This window comes from Hydra vulgaris, chromosome 07 (assembly GCF_038396675.1).
Source record: "Hydra vulgaris chromosome 07, alternate assembly HydraT2T_AEP".
In the NCBI taxonomy this organism is placed as follows: Eukaryota; Metazoa; Cnidaria; class Hydrozoa; order Anthoathecata; family Hydridae; genus Hydra; species Hydra vulgaris.
Genome location: NC_088926.1, coordinates 21,425,070 through 21,440,000, shown reverse-complemented (window position 1 = coordinate 21,440,000; position 14,931 = coordinate 21,425,070).

Here is a 14,931-nt window from a genome sequence, read left to right as displayed (position 1 = left end):
TCTTCAAATATTTTGTGTGTTTTAGGTGTTTTATTTAAATCAAGAAATATATAAACTAATTTAATGAAAAAATGATTTGAAGCTTCTTGTTACTTTAGTTTTAAAACTAATTATTTAATAATTTAATCTTGTTTTTAACAACAACAAAATAGTCTTGAATTTATTTGTCATCATAACAGTAGTATATGTAATATATGTAAAGTGTATGACTTTTTTAAAACAGAATTAAACATTCATAAGTATATATACATTTTTGTGCTCTCTTTTTAGAGCTCAGAGAATATATATATATATATATATATATATATATATATATATATATATATATATATATATATATATATATATATATATATATATATATATATTTATATATATATATATATATATTATTATTATTATTATTATTATTATTATTGTTATTATTGTTATTTTATTATTACTTTTTTTATTTGTTATTTTGAAAATATATTAAATTTAATATAAAGAAATATATACATATATATATATATATATATATATATATATATATATATATATATATATATATACTATATATATATATATATATATATATATTATATATATATATATATATATATATATATATATATATATATATAGGTATAATTCTTAAATTTATAAGACGACCTACTCAAACCAAAACTTCTAGAATTAGCACATAGCTTCCACGGAAAAGACTTTACTGGAAAAACTTTACTCAATGTAGGAAAATAAAGAAACATTCATATTTAAACAAACTCTTTATTTAGCGTAGCTTTAGTCGATAAAAATAATACAAAATAAATGCTGCATGTCCATTATACGCAACAAAGTGAGCATCAAAGTGTTATTATGAGTCTTTCCAACTTCAAAACACTACCCAGCAAGAAACAAAGATAATTTCCTATACATAAACTTTGGATTGCGTTTAAACTTTTTATATTTTAATGGCTACTTAAATGATAAAACTGCTTTTTACGTTTTAATGGCCTATTTTTTATGTCAATAGATTTTAAAAGTACGCTGCTCGCTATTTTACTTTAATAATTTAATATAAATGAGATTTAAGGATATAGCTTTTTTATGAATAAGATTTAAGGGTAGTCATAAGTTCTGCAACAACCATCGCGTCAGCAAAGAGTTTAACAATGTTTTTTGTTCAAGCAACAAGTTAAATTAAGTTTAATTCACACAAACTAAAAATAAACAGATTTATATCCTCAAAGTTACGTTTTTAATGGCGGAAATAAATAGTTTATTTCTTAAAATAATGAACAAAATAAAAGGTATTTTCTAATTTATTCTCTATTCCTTGTATTGCTAATTAGCTTTTCTTAGTTATTAATAAATAATTTACAGTCCGTACATTTTTTAATTAATACTTTTCCCAGTAAAAAAACTTACGTTGAAACAACGTTGTTTGAAAGTCTTTTTTATCATTGGAAAAACGTTGGTATGATATCATAAATGAATAAGTGGAAAAACGTTATTCTGCTAACGTTATTGCAAAGATGCAAAAACAACGTTGTGAAAATGTTTTATTTATTTATAAGAAAAAAGACATTATAAAGACGCTGGGCAATTGATATATTTTAATTAAAATAACGTTGAGACAATGTCTCTTCTATCGTTGTTAGGACATTTGAATGATGGCAAAAATGAAACATAGGCGTTGGCTAAACGTTGAGAGAAAAACATCGTCTAAAGTTTTTTCAACATTTTCACAATGTAATTTCAACACTGCAAAAAACAATAAAACCCAATGTTAAACTATATAACATCGCGCAGTGATGTTTTATTTTCCTTTTACTTATTGACGTTATACATGCCAATTATATTAGTTGACACAAATAATTGAACTTGGAAATTAAAAGACTAAATAAAATTAAAACTTGCAATACTTCTATTTCAACTTTTTATACAATAATTTAATACAATATTATCAATATTATATACAATAATATAAAGTGAAACTAGCTTGAATTTTACTTTTTTTTAAATATTTCAACCATATCTTAAATAGTTTGCGTATTATTTGTTTGACACTTGAAAATATATGACTAAACACTTAATTGAAAACAAATTCAATTATAAGCATTTTTAAGAACGAAATAAACAAAACAAGAAGTTTGATTAATTTGCAATTTGATGCTTAATGATTGAAAACCATTTAGTAACATCTTCTAAAATAGAAAAAGTAATTCTTTGACAAACTGCAAAACTAATGAAACTACCCGCCAAAAATATTTTGGAATAAATAACCCACCAAACACAAAACGTTCAACAAACGTTGCGAACGTTCATGAACATTCTATGAACGTTCATAGAACGTGCTCGAACGTTCGCAACGTTTGTCGAACGTACTTGAATGTTTTGTTTTAACAGGGAAAAAACAAAAATTTTTCAAAACACATATTTATGACGTCATGGAAATAAACATTTCTTGTTTTACCCTTAAAACAGTTGTCTTTTAGTTTAAGTTCAGATTTCTGTAAAAGTTTTTTTTTTTTTTAAGGGTTTTTTGGGCAAAGAAAATATATTTTAATACGACTTAAATTAGCTGATAAAATAAAGAAGCCGAAATGGAACATCGAAAAAAAATGAAGACCTAAAAGTTGCTTTCAGGTCTCCTTAATACCAGTGACCACTTGATTGGGTGTTTTTTCTTTTAATCCAAACTACTTATATTCACTATACTGCTTGACAATTAGAGCAAGTTGCATCATCTAACAAAAACTAATAATCTCAAATTCAGCAATTTTTATATGAAATGGCAAACGTATCAAGAAGCAATCATTAAAATATTTATAACAAATGAATCAGGTTACGCATATTTTATGTTGTGAATGTAGGACCATTGTAATCCACAGCTATATAATCTTGCCGTCCTAATCAATTCAACACCATCAATGCACAACCAATGCATTGATGCTGTTAATTTTGTTTGTATCTTCAATACATAGAGACCAGTATAAAAAAAATTAGTTATTTAGCATTTTATTTTTTAAACTTTACAAGTGATCTAGACTCTGAAAAAATAAGATAACTTTTTAATGGATCAGCCATTTGACTTTTCTGAAATTTGATTAACTTGAACGCATAACAAATAACATATCTTTGGTCCCTCTTTCAAAATACCAGTATTTGACACGTGGAGTTAGGGTTAGGGGCTAGGGTTAGGGTTAGGATTTGTACATTGCAACAAAGTTTTTCAAATAAAAAAGTTGCGCGAAAATAAAATTAAAAGCATTTAAAAACGGCCGAAAACCGTTTCAACATTAACTTTTGTAAAACACTATATGCATTTTAAATTCAGTTGTATTCCGACTTTAACCCGACAGTAAATTGACATAAGCACGTAGTTAAAAAAATTCCCCAACGCTTCCAACATCGTTTCGTCATTGGCCCAACGTATACGTAGTAGCTGGGATTCGACTGTAGAGTATAAAAAAGTATTCTAAGAAAATGTTAGTATTAGTGATCAAAATGCTTGAAAACCAGATTAAAAATAGACTTTTTCTCGATAAAGGTTTTTTAACCAATTTTTTAAAATTAAGTTTGGAATGCTGACGTTGCTTCGATGTCAAAGATTAAATCAAAAAAACATCATTGTTGACAACGTGGTTTTCACGTTATTCAGACAAAAGTTGGTTTAATGTTAAACAGCCAATCTTATTCCAACGTTGTTACAATGTTAGATAGACAAAAGGAATTCAGTTACTTGTTAGATAGACAGAAGGAACTCAGTTAACTTGCATCACAACCGAAATCCAATCAAATTACAACAACGCTCCGACGTCTTTTTATTACTGGATCATTTCAATTATGAAACAAATTATCTTCTTGTTACTTATTTGCATTCTTTAAATTTTTTTATGTTTAACTTTCCTTTTCAGATTATCCACGACGTGCTTACATCAAGGTGCCATGAATGTAATAATTTCTAATGATTCAAAACATCCTATAACTGCTGATCAACTGTAGTTATCTGCACATGACGATAAAACAAGAAAACTTAAAGCAAACTGTTAAAACTTGGAACAGGCAAAAAGAAATCAACTTTGACAATCAAAAAAAGCACACATAAATATCAGTGGCAAACTTTTTCAACTGCAAGTTTTAAAAATAATTTAGAGTGTGAAAATTGCTACAAATTTAATTGTTACGAAAAGATTTCTGAAAATGAGAAAAAAAATATTGTTAAATGGACTGAGGAAAAGGTCTCAATTTGGAAAGCAACAATTTTTTAGTAAAACTACTAAACTATTAAGTTAAAAAAGAATTTCAGAAGCTAAAAAAAACAGATGTGATGTGCTATCTATTCCGCATAATTGAAAATGCAAATGAAAAGTAAATTTATCCTTTCTACACAACATTTGTATTAATCTAAAAAATATCTCGAGCTTGCCAAAAAGCTATCTGAGAAACTTACTCAATAAAATAAAACTCGAACGAATTTTTACTATTATGCATTAAATTACGCTATAAAGTATATCTTTTTAAATTTTTTTTTTCTAACAGCAAAAACAAAGAGTTGAGGAAAGAGGAGCCCTTGTGCGTACCAACCTCACGGTGTTTTTGTCTTTGTAAACAATTTTTACATTCACTTTTTTTGGTACTACACAAGCGGTGAAAGAATCAAAGCTCTGGATTGTAAGGAAGATTGTGAAAAATTAATCACTTGTTTTAATTATAAAAAGGGAATGAAAAGTTAGTCGCACAATTTAGGAATAACTGACAAAAAGAAATGTGGTTGGAGACCCCTGGTATTGTCAGCTTTGAAAACAAATTTACTATGCTGAAAGATTCAGATCTCTGGCTAGCCTAAAAGATAGTAAAAATTTAGTTGCACGATTCCGTCCCAACGGACAAACAACATGATAAGTTAAATAAAAGGTTGTAAAAGTTAATTAAAATATTTCTTATGAAAATTTGTAAGCGCAACTGTTGTCGATGGCGTAATTTAACCCGTTTAGGAAAGACACATATCACAAAATAATTTAATATTTTGTTTTATCAAATCAAGTACTATTTTATACAAAAAGTTAAATAGCATAATTTTGCTATAGTTTCTGTATTTAGTATTTTTAATTAAAATGTTATTTCCGCCTTGTACAATGCAATATGTTTTTTATTTGTGCGTAATTTTAATTTATGAATATACGTTTTTGAGGTAAGAGGTTGTTGGAAAAAAACATATTTAAAATGTATTTAAAAAATACTTTTAGCAAAGAAATATTTTTATCAAAGCTAGCTTCTTTCTACTCAAAACTTAAAAAGATTTTTAATTTTAAATCTAGTATTTAGCTTTTAAAATTATTGTTTACACGAAATGTAGTTGTGCTTAAATTCTACTTTTCATGCACATTTTTTATGCAGAGCTGCTGGTCCCGTTTTGTTTGGCAACGCCTACTCTTGGTCGCTGTCAAATCTGAGATCAAAAAGCTTGTCTTTTCCGTTCAATCAATATTTTGCGTTCCTACTCTTGGCTACAGTTTGTTTAATAAACGCTTTTTTCACCTACTTTTTGATTTCGCAGTCCTTAAATAATAAGAAGATTAATTCATCAAATAAAAAACTTGAGGTTCGTGGAAGTTATTACTTGTATGTGAAGGATTTTTTGCCAAACAAATAAAGCCACCTTTTTTTTTTTAATTATGTAAGTTTATTATGTAAAATAAATTTTGTTAACGGTTTATATTCTTAAAGATATTTTTAATGCAAACGTTGCAATTACGCATTAAGCGCAAAAATTTATTTTTTTAACGTATCAGTTTTAACTACTTATTTTACTTTTTTTTCAATTTACTTATTTTACTATTTTTTGTTTTTTAAAATTATTGATAGAGCACGATACAATGCATATAAAATTTCCACATATTAGAATAATTATTATTTGAACACAATACTTTAAAAACATATTTTTTGAAACCTAAACGACAGTTTTTAAAAAAATTTAACTGAAGTCGTTCATCGGTTTTTAAAATTTAGGCCTTTTTCTTTTTCTTTTAAACAGTTTGTTTTATTTCATTGTTGAGTTTTTATATTATTTTTAACGAAGCTTGATCACAATTTGTCAGTAATATTAATTAAATCATAATGTAAATTAAAAAGTTTATGAGCAGCCTATTTACTGAATTCACATTAAAATGTATATTCTTGATAGTTTTTAACGTTTCTGTCTCAACTTATGTATCATAGATATAAATATGTGCGAAATTGTCAGCAAACTTATATAATGATTCAATATTTTAAAATGTGGGTGTAAATAATTGAAAAAAACTGCTTTTTTTAACAACTCAAACACTTTATTACAGATCTATATTAGAAGTTAGTGACTTGAGACTTCTTTTATCACTTCTTTTATTAATTCTCTTAAAAAACAGATTGTTGAAACAATCTGTTTTTTAAGAGAATTTAGTTTGAGTTATTTTTATCACAAAAAAAAGTGGTAAATAAAAATCAACCTTAAAATCCGGTATTATAGATAAATATAAAATTTCTCCAAAGTCTCACTGCCTCCATAATGAAGGGCAATTTTGATGAAGCAGTTTATGAATAAGCGGTCTAGGATTTTCATCTAAGCATATGTTTTGTAAATCAAACATGACATTGCTATAATTTTACATTTTAATTGACATCTATCATCATTATTTCTAAGCTTAGTGATCAAGATTTCTAAACGGTCTACGATATCTAGAGGTCATAATCCTAAGCAAACACGTTTAAAAGATTTATTTTGTCGAGCTTAATTGTTTAAAGATTTCTCCTAAACTCCAATAATATTCGGAAACATCCTAAATACAGTTAATACCCGGTATATAGAACAACTTTTAGCTCTAAGTTTTGTTATCTCAAACGATTTTCTATTGTCCCTTAAAGGCAATAAAAATTACTTTACTTCGCTAAAGTCGAACATTATTATAGTCAAACCATTTTCTTTGGTCCCTTTAAGGTTCAAGTTAACAGATTTTTACGGTATATATAAGATTTTTGTAGATTGAACTCGACTATCTAGATACTTTAAAGTATATAAACATAGATTATCACCATCAAATAAATTACATTCAACCTTTAAAAAAACTTCTCCTTTCTTTAGAGTGACAAATATTATAACATAGTATTGAGTTCTTTCAGTTTCAACATACATTACAAAATCATTTCTATTTTAAAAACAAATCAAAATGAAGTCGGTTTTGGCATTTCATTAAATATTTTATTAAATTTTTATTAATTCTGTAAAATCGAAGGATTCTAAATATGATTAAAGTTTTTGAAGTAGTTTTGAATAATGAATTACCTTCAAATAACTTTTTTACAAAAGTAAAATTTTGGTAAAACCTTACTAATTGCATTGAAATCTAAAGTTATCAGTAAAATTAGAAACATCTTCCAAAAACTAATCATGGCAGAAGTTTTAATCTGTTATCAGAACTAGACAGTTATTATACTAACCTTATTACCAGTTATTATACTAACCCTACTATGCCGTCGCTAATTGAGCTGCACTTATTCTGTTGGGGTTCATACGGATCCCAACTAAATAAATATATGTTTTTTATAAAATAAATCATCGCTTAAAAAAATTACCCAAAATAAATGGCGTTCAAAAACAATTATAAAACTAACTATTTGCGAGCGTGGTTAGATTTTTTAATGTTTGGGCTCGTGGTTGTTAAGCAAAAACTTGTTTTCGTGACGGCACTTAGGAATAAATTTTGTTTTTTTATTTAATAATATTGCCTACTTTTGTCTGATATTATGCAAAGTATTTCATGAAGGCAAAGCAAGCATTTTTTCGTTACGTTGCTGGAGGCGGGTACGTGTTTAAATATCGACTAAATTAATTTTGGTATTATTTTTAAGTTTCTTTTCATCTGCCATGTATACTTTAAAAGAGTGGTTGAGTTTTTCAACTTTTTATTTGCGAATGAGTGTTTGTGGTTAGCCCATCTTTCCTTCCATTAACCTTCTGCAAGGCCAATATATACTTTTTCTATTATATATTGGTCTAGCAGAAGGCACGAGCCCAAAGATTAATAAACCAAACCACAAAAAGCAAATAAATACAGTTTTATAACTATTTTTGAACGCCACGATGTTTATTAAGTAAATTTTTTAACGAAAAAAAAAAGTACGTTTTACCTGATGATTCCTAAACGCATGAAACTTTTAGTAGTAAAAATTATGTAGTTATTTTTATTTATTGTCGTCAAAAAACCACTTATATTGCTCTGATATCATTCATCGAGCACTCTTGCTGAACATATGCTTACAGCAAAATTAAACTTTCTTACTTATTTATATGTATACATATATATATATATATATATATATATATATATATTTATATATATATACATATATATATAAATATTTTTACTTTAGTCCAATGCGCTGTCAAACAAATAAGATCTTTCTGGCTATTACCAACTTACTCAATGTCTTCTTCAGGATCACTAAAATAAGTTTCATTGAAAATATAATTCCAAGCAACACTGTTCCAGTTACTGCAAACAAAATTAAAAACTACTTCAGGTTGTTCTAATAAGTTCTAATAAGTTAACAAAAAAATTAACTTATAGATGCATAAATTGCGCTTGAATTCCATTTTGCACAGTTAAGAGATGGTAATGTATTAGGAAAGATAATTTTAGGAAAATATCTATTTTCTTCATAAAAAAGATATACTTTGCATACATTGTGAAGCAATTTCAAATCATCTCTCCCGCCTAAAGTTTTTCAGTTTAAAAAAGCACATTTGTTATCAAATGCTAAAATTATTTTATAATTTTTAAGGATGAAGTTAATCAAAGAATATTGTAAGTCAGTTAAGGTAGATTTTTCAGGATATACAGAATCAATGACCGACTTTAAAACTTTGTCCAAAACATGACATTGTCATAAAAGATACTGTGGATTATCAAATCCATGGTCATAAAATTTTTTTTGTATTCTAGTTACTGTGTCATTTTTTTTACCAGTATTAACAGCAATTGTATCTGTTATAATAATTTTTATACAACACCATAAAATAAAAGAGTCAATAATTTCAACCATCTATTAAAAAATGTTTCTTCTTTACCATCTTTTGAGACGAGAACAGCTAATTTTACATCTTTTGTACCAGTTTTCAGGATCACTATTTGATATTCATTTTAGTTAAAATGTCCTCCATTTTCATTTCTTAAATTTTTTTTATGACCTTTTTTAGTTTTTTACTTCTTTCATAGTTGCTTTATATATCGATGGATGATTAGGTGTGTCTTTATATGATCCAATATCTTTAACTTAAAAATTACACACCGCTGCAATTTTTCTTGATGATAACTTTGCTGCTGATGATAATTTCAAAACTGATATAGTTGTGCAATACCTCCTCTTTCTGGAGTTAGTATCGGGTATTGGTGTGTCAAAACATTCATCCCCACTAGTCTGATCAACCATAGTATCAGAATCAGGAATAATATCAGTATCTTCTGTAAATGAGTTTTCGTTTTGGATGTTACTGAATATCCTTGATGAATGAATTTTTGTTGGGTTATCTACTTTATTAGAATAATAGCCTACTCTTAATTGGGTTTCTTTCTGAATATTGTAAAAATTTTTGTCCTTACTAATTAGCCACACAAATCAGTAATATTATACAATTGAATAAATAAATTGCTAACTAATTTTTCTGGTTTTCCTAAATATTTATCATAATCTGTTTTTAGATTTTTTACTTTACGATGAACAGATTGAATTGATAAAGTAAGATATTATAGTTTTTGAACTTGTAGTTGGAATTCTCGAAGATCAACTTAATCAGTTTGAAATACAAGTTAGAGAACTATTTTACTTATGGACAAGTACTGAAAGTAATATGTGCTGGACTTTGATGAACAATAAAACTGATGTGCATTTGTAGTGTAATTTCTTTTGAATGCAATGAAAATTTCTCTAAATGAAAATATACATATTCAAATTTACTACAAAAATTTAAATACTTTTATATTTGCTTATTGATCTTATCTCACATAGAAGAGGAATATTTATGACAAAAGAACGTTTTAGCCTTAAATGAAAAAATGTAATAACTGCTTTAACAGTGCTTATATTATTTTGTACCAGTGCAAGATCTTTTAGATCATTACCTAAAAGAATAAGTCAACGTGAAGCGTAGTGTACAAAAACGGCTTTAGGGTTAAACCGTCGAATTTTCACCTAAATAGCTTTTTGTTTCCCGCTTATTATGAAGCACCCATCATAACCTTGTTTGAGCAAATTATTAAGGAGAAGGCGAAATGTTTCGTAATTTTGAATGATGTAAGCATATATCATGGGAGCAGTCATATGGTAAAAATTCATTAAGTTCCTCACCAATCATAACCTTCGTTTTAGATGCATAAACAAAAGATTAATTAGGAACTGTTTTGTCCCTAAAATATATACTGTTCATAGACTTTGACCAAAAATCCAACAGCATTGTTTGCAGCTTTTACAATATCTTTTTTGCATAGCATATTCAAACAAGTTAAATAAATAAAACTGCGTTTGGTGTGATGTGTAAAAGGCATTTTCAGCGGCTCATTGAAAAATTATTTTAAAATTCTGTCTTCTCTCTCAATTCTATAATAATAACATTATTGTACATTTCCTTTGTTATTATGTTTTTACGTAATACCAAGTCATTTGTTCACCAAAATAAGATTGTAAGAATAGTTGGATACAGCTTCTTTCAGTTATTTGCAATGATTTATTTTACTGAATTTTCAATCTGACAAAGAATATTTTTGTTTAGATCTCCTATTATTGATGTCGAGAGATCAGCATCTTGCTGAGCTCCAAGATGCCATGCTGAGATAATATGGTTTTCAGCACATTCAGTAAAATTTTAAACTTTGTAAAAAGATTATTAATGAAGACTCGCTAAATTCTTTTAAACTAGTAATTGAAACTTAGCAATAAACACCCAATGCACCTTTTTATCTAGGTAAATGCGATAACCAAAGAGCTTATCATATATACCTAGAAAAAAAATTATGCTAGGTTTTTAGAAATGACACAATAGAAATCGTAGCGCTGATGAGACTTAAGGTCAATATGAGTTTTTGTGCTATATTTCACATCTAGTTTCTACACTTAAAGTTTATCAGATTCTAGTTTAAGAGATTGTGCTGCTAATGATGAAAAAGTAACATCTTCCGTTTTTGGTTTTTCGCAGACAGTTTTTTTATTAAATGAGAGATGAAGGTACGAGTATCGTGAATTTTTTTAATCTTTAGAATTAATATTTAGTTTCTTTAATTTAGTTTTTTGAAAGTTATTAATTTAATTTTCATTGAACAATGTTTAATTTTATATATATATTATATCTATATATATATATATATCTATATATACATATATATATATATATATATATATATATATATATATATATATATATATATATATATATATATATATATATATATATATATATATATATATATATATATATATAAAATAATGTTTATATATATATAATAATGTTTATATATATGTAATAATGTTTATATATCATCATAATAATATACAATAAGATTATTTATTTTAATAATGTTAATAAATTTAACTGATTTTTTATTTTAGTGTTTTAAAAATAATTACTTATATCTTTTTAAAGTTTAGTTTATTACCACCTAACGTTTTTTCTTTATGGTAAATAAAACTACTAAAAGAGTAAGTGTTATGAAGTTTCAAGTTTTAATAAAAAGATTAAAACAACCGTAAAAATTTATTTTATTGTTGATCTTTTTATATTATTTCATCAACTCATTTTATTTTTTTATCAATTAATTTTTTTGTATATTTTTTTGTTAAAACTAGTTTTATTAAAGTTCAACAGTTTTAGTTGAAACTTTTTTAATACTTATACAATATTCTTACTTTGATTGTTTTGAACCGTATGGAGCATCTGGTAGTGAAAAAAACTTTACGTATAAGTATTTGATCACTGAAACCGTGTTTTAAATATGCTACAGTTGGATAGACTGGCATAGTAGCAACTCTTTTTACGAATGTATTTAAATTGAATGGCTCATTCAAACTTCCTGTCCTAATATTGGTTAACAGCACATGTAATATAACTCCTATCTCTTCCCATGGACAGTTTTTAAGGCAAGTTATTTTGTTTTTAATTTTTGGAACATCCATGAAATCAAAACATGCTTTAACTGCAACCAATAGGTTGTTTAAAGATATTTGCAACAACAATTTCTTTTTGGAGGGAAAGTAATTTTTTTTTGGTGGTGACTCTAGGCAAGCATAGTCTGTTGGGTAAAAATAGTATTCAGCTAAAATTTTAGAATCGTGAATGAAATTTTTGTTGTAAATGCAAAGCACTTTGGTGAAGCTACACCGAGCAGTGAACGCCTTAGGGATGAGTAATAAGTTAAAAAGAGTTTGGCAGAGTGAGATAAAAGTACAAAAGGACAGATGTCTAAGAGAAAATATAGAGCCTCAAAATAGAAAAATACTAAAAAACTGATTAGTAAAATGTTGTAAATATAAACAATAATAATAAACAGTAGTCGAGATAAGTAAGAGTCATTTACTGTTATATATATTTATATATATATATATATATATATATATATATATATATATATATATATATATATATATATATATATATATATATATATATATATATATAGTATATATATTTATATGTAGTATATATATAGTATTCTAGCTATAGTATTTCTAGTGTGTAGCTTTTTGAGCTTTTTGACATCTAGTGTATAGCTTTTTATAGCAATTGAGTTTTTTTTCCGAAAAATTGACGAAGGCTATAATCTTTAAAAGTATATTAGGACTATAAATTCTCTCTTTAAGTATATTTTTAATAACCTTAAGTACATCTTTTTATAAAGTAATTATAGTTTAAACATATGTCATCCGTTTTTTTTTAATAATTTGCTTGTTTAAAGTTATGGAAAAAAGAAATTCACCATATTTTAAAAACAAATTTTTTCTAAAGTAATCAGCTTGAAGAATTACATGAAGACAAACTTAAGCAATAGTAGAGTTATTTCGAATGATAGCCTTTGAGTGGATCTCAAATTTCAGTGTACAACTCTATGTCTAAATTAAAGTTATTCGTAGTTTCAACCAAAATAACCAATAAAAGGTTTTTAATTGAAATACAAATATATTTACGATATCGCTAAAAAATAAGGTATATGCTGTATACTGGAGTTGTAGATGTATAGATAGGAATGAATGGGAAAGTTTTCAGATCATATGATTCATCATGGATAAAGGCTATCTGAAAGTTTTTTAATTGGATATTTATTCAATAAAATGATTACTCAGAAACCATAATGGATTTTTAAAATATATTATTGTCGGTGTAATGTTATTATACGGTGAGTAAAAATATTATAAGTGATTTTATATCGTACGTGTGGTAGGGTAGGAAGTGTAACTTTGTTAACAAATTTTAAATTAAACTTATTTTAAATCTGAAAGTTTTTAGTTAAAGTTAAAGTATTTAAAAAATTTAGTAAACTCTAAAAAATATAACGCTTACATAACGGTTAGTGAAAATTTAGCATTATGCTTACGTTATATTATTAAAAATTATATCTTAAGCGTTATGTTCTCCAAAATCATTTATACATTTTTTTGTGTACACTTTAAAAAGTAAAATGAAAACATAAAGGTTACATAACGGTTAGTAAGAAATTTTGCGTTTGTTTACCGTCATGTTAGTAAAAAGTATGACTGTAGCGTTATGTTTTCCAAATTTATTTTCATATTTTTTTGTCTATAAAAGGCGTTATGTTTTACCGTTGTGTTACACGCATTAGGGACTTTAAGCAAAGACAACGGGTTTTGTTGACAACGATAAACTTAAGGCGATTTTAATTCCCGTTCTGAGTTTTTCCGTTTTTAGTTTTATAAATTAAGCAAATTTATCTAAGCATTCGCGTAAACAAATATGGCCTCCTTACGAGAAACAAAAGAAGTTATTTTAGCCGCTTATAGCCAAAGCGAGATTTTAGATGAAGAATTCCTATTACTGTATGATATAAATTCCAGTACAAATTTTTACTTTCCATATCAGAAATACCAACATTTTGAATTAGATTTAATGACAGATGATGAATGTTTTGCAGAATTTAGATTTTATAAAAATGACATCTATCGTATCGCAGAAGTACTAGCCATACCTGAAGAAATAATCTGCAGCAACAGATCAGTTTTTAATGGTATAGAATCCTTCTGTGTTTTTCTAAAGCGATTTGCTTACCCTTTATGCTATTTGGACTTAATTCCTCGTTTTGGTCAACCAATTCCTGAGCTATGTATGATGTCAAACGTAGTCATGAATGGAGTATTTTCAAATCACCACCACTTGCTCAAGAGTTTCAACCAGAATTGGTTAGCTCCTAATCAACTGAAGCGATATGCTTTAGCAATACATAATAAGGGTGCCCCACTTGATTTTTGCTGGGGATTTGTTGATGGGACAGTTAGACCTGTGTGCAGACCTGGACAAGACCAAAGAGGTATTGTATAACGGGCACAAGCGAGTTCATTCAATTAAGTTTCAATCAGTTGTGGCTCCAAATGGACTAATAGCAAATCTGTTTGGGCCAGTAGAAGGTTGCAGACACGATAGCTCAATGCTTGCCTCGTCAAATCTGTATAACTTATTACTACAAAATAGTGTAAGACCAAATGGAGATCCTTTATGTATTTATGGAGATCAAGCATAGCCACTGAGAACTCATCTTCAAACCCCTTACAGTAATCGTTATGCATTAAATCCAGAACAAAAGGAATTTAACAAAGCTATGAGTAAAGTAAGATCGTCTGTGGAATGGGTTTTTGGAGAAATTATTAACTATTTTGCATTCCTGGATTTTAAAAAAAAAACTGAAAGTACAATTA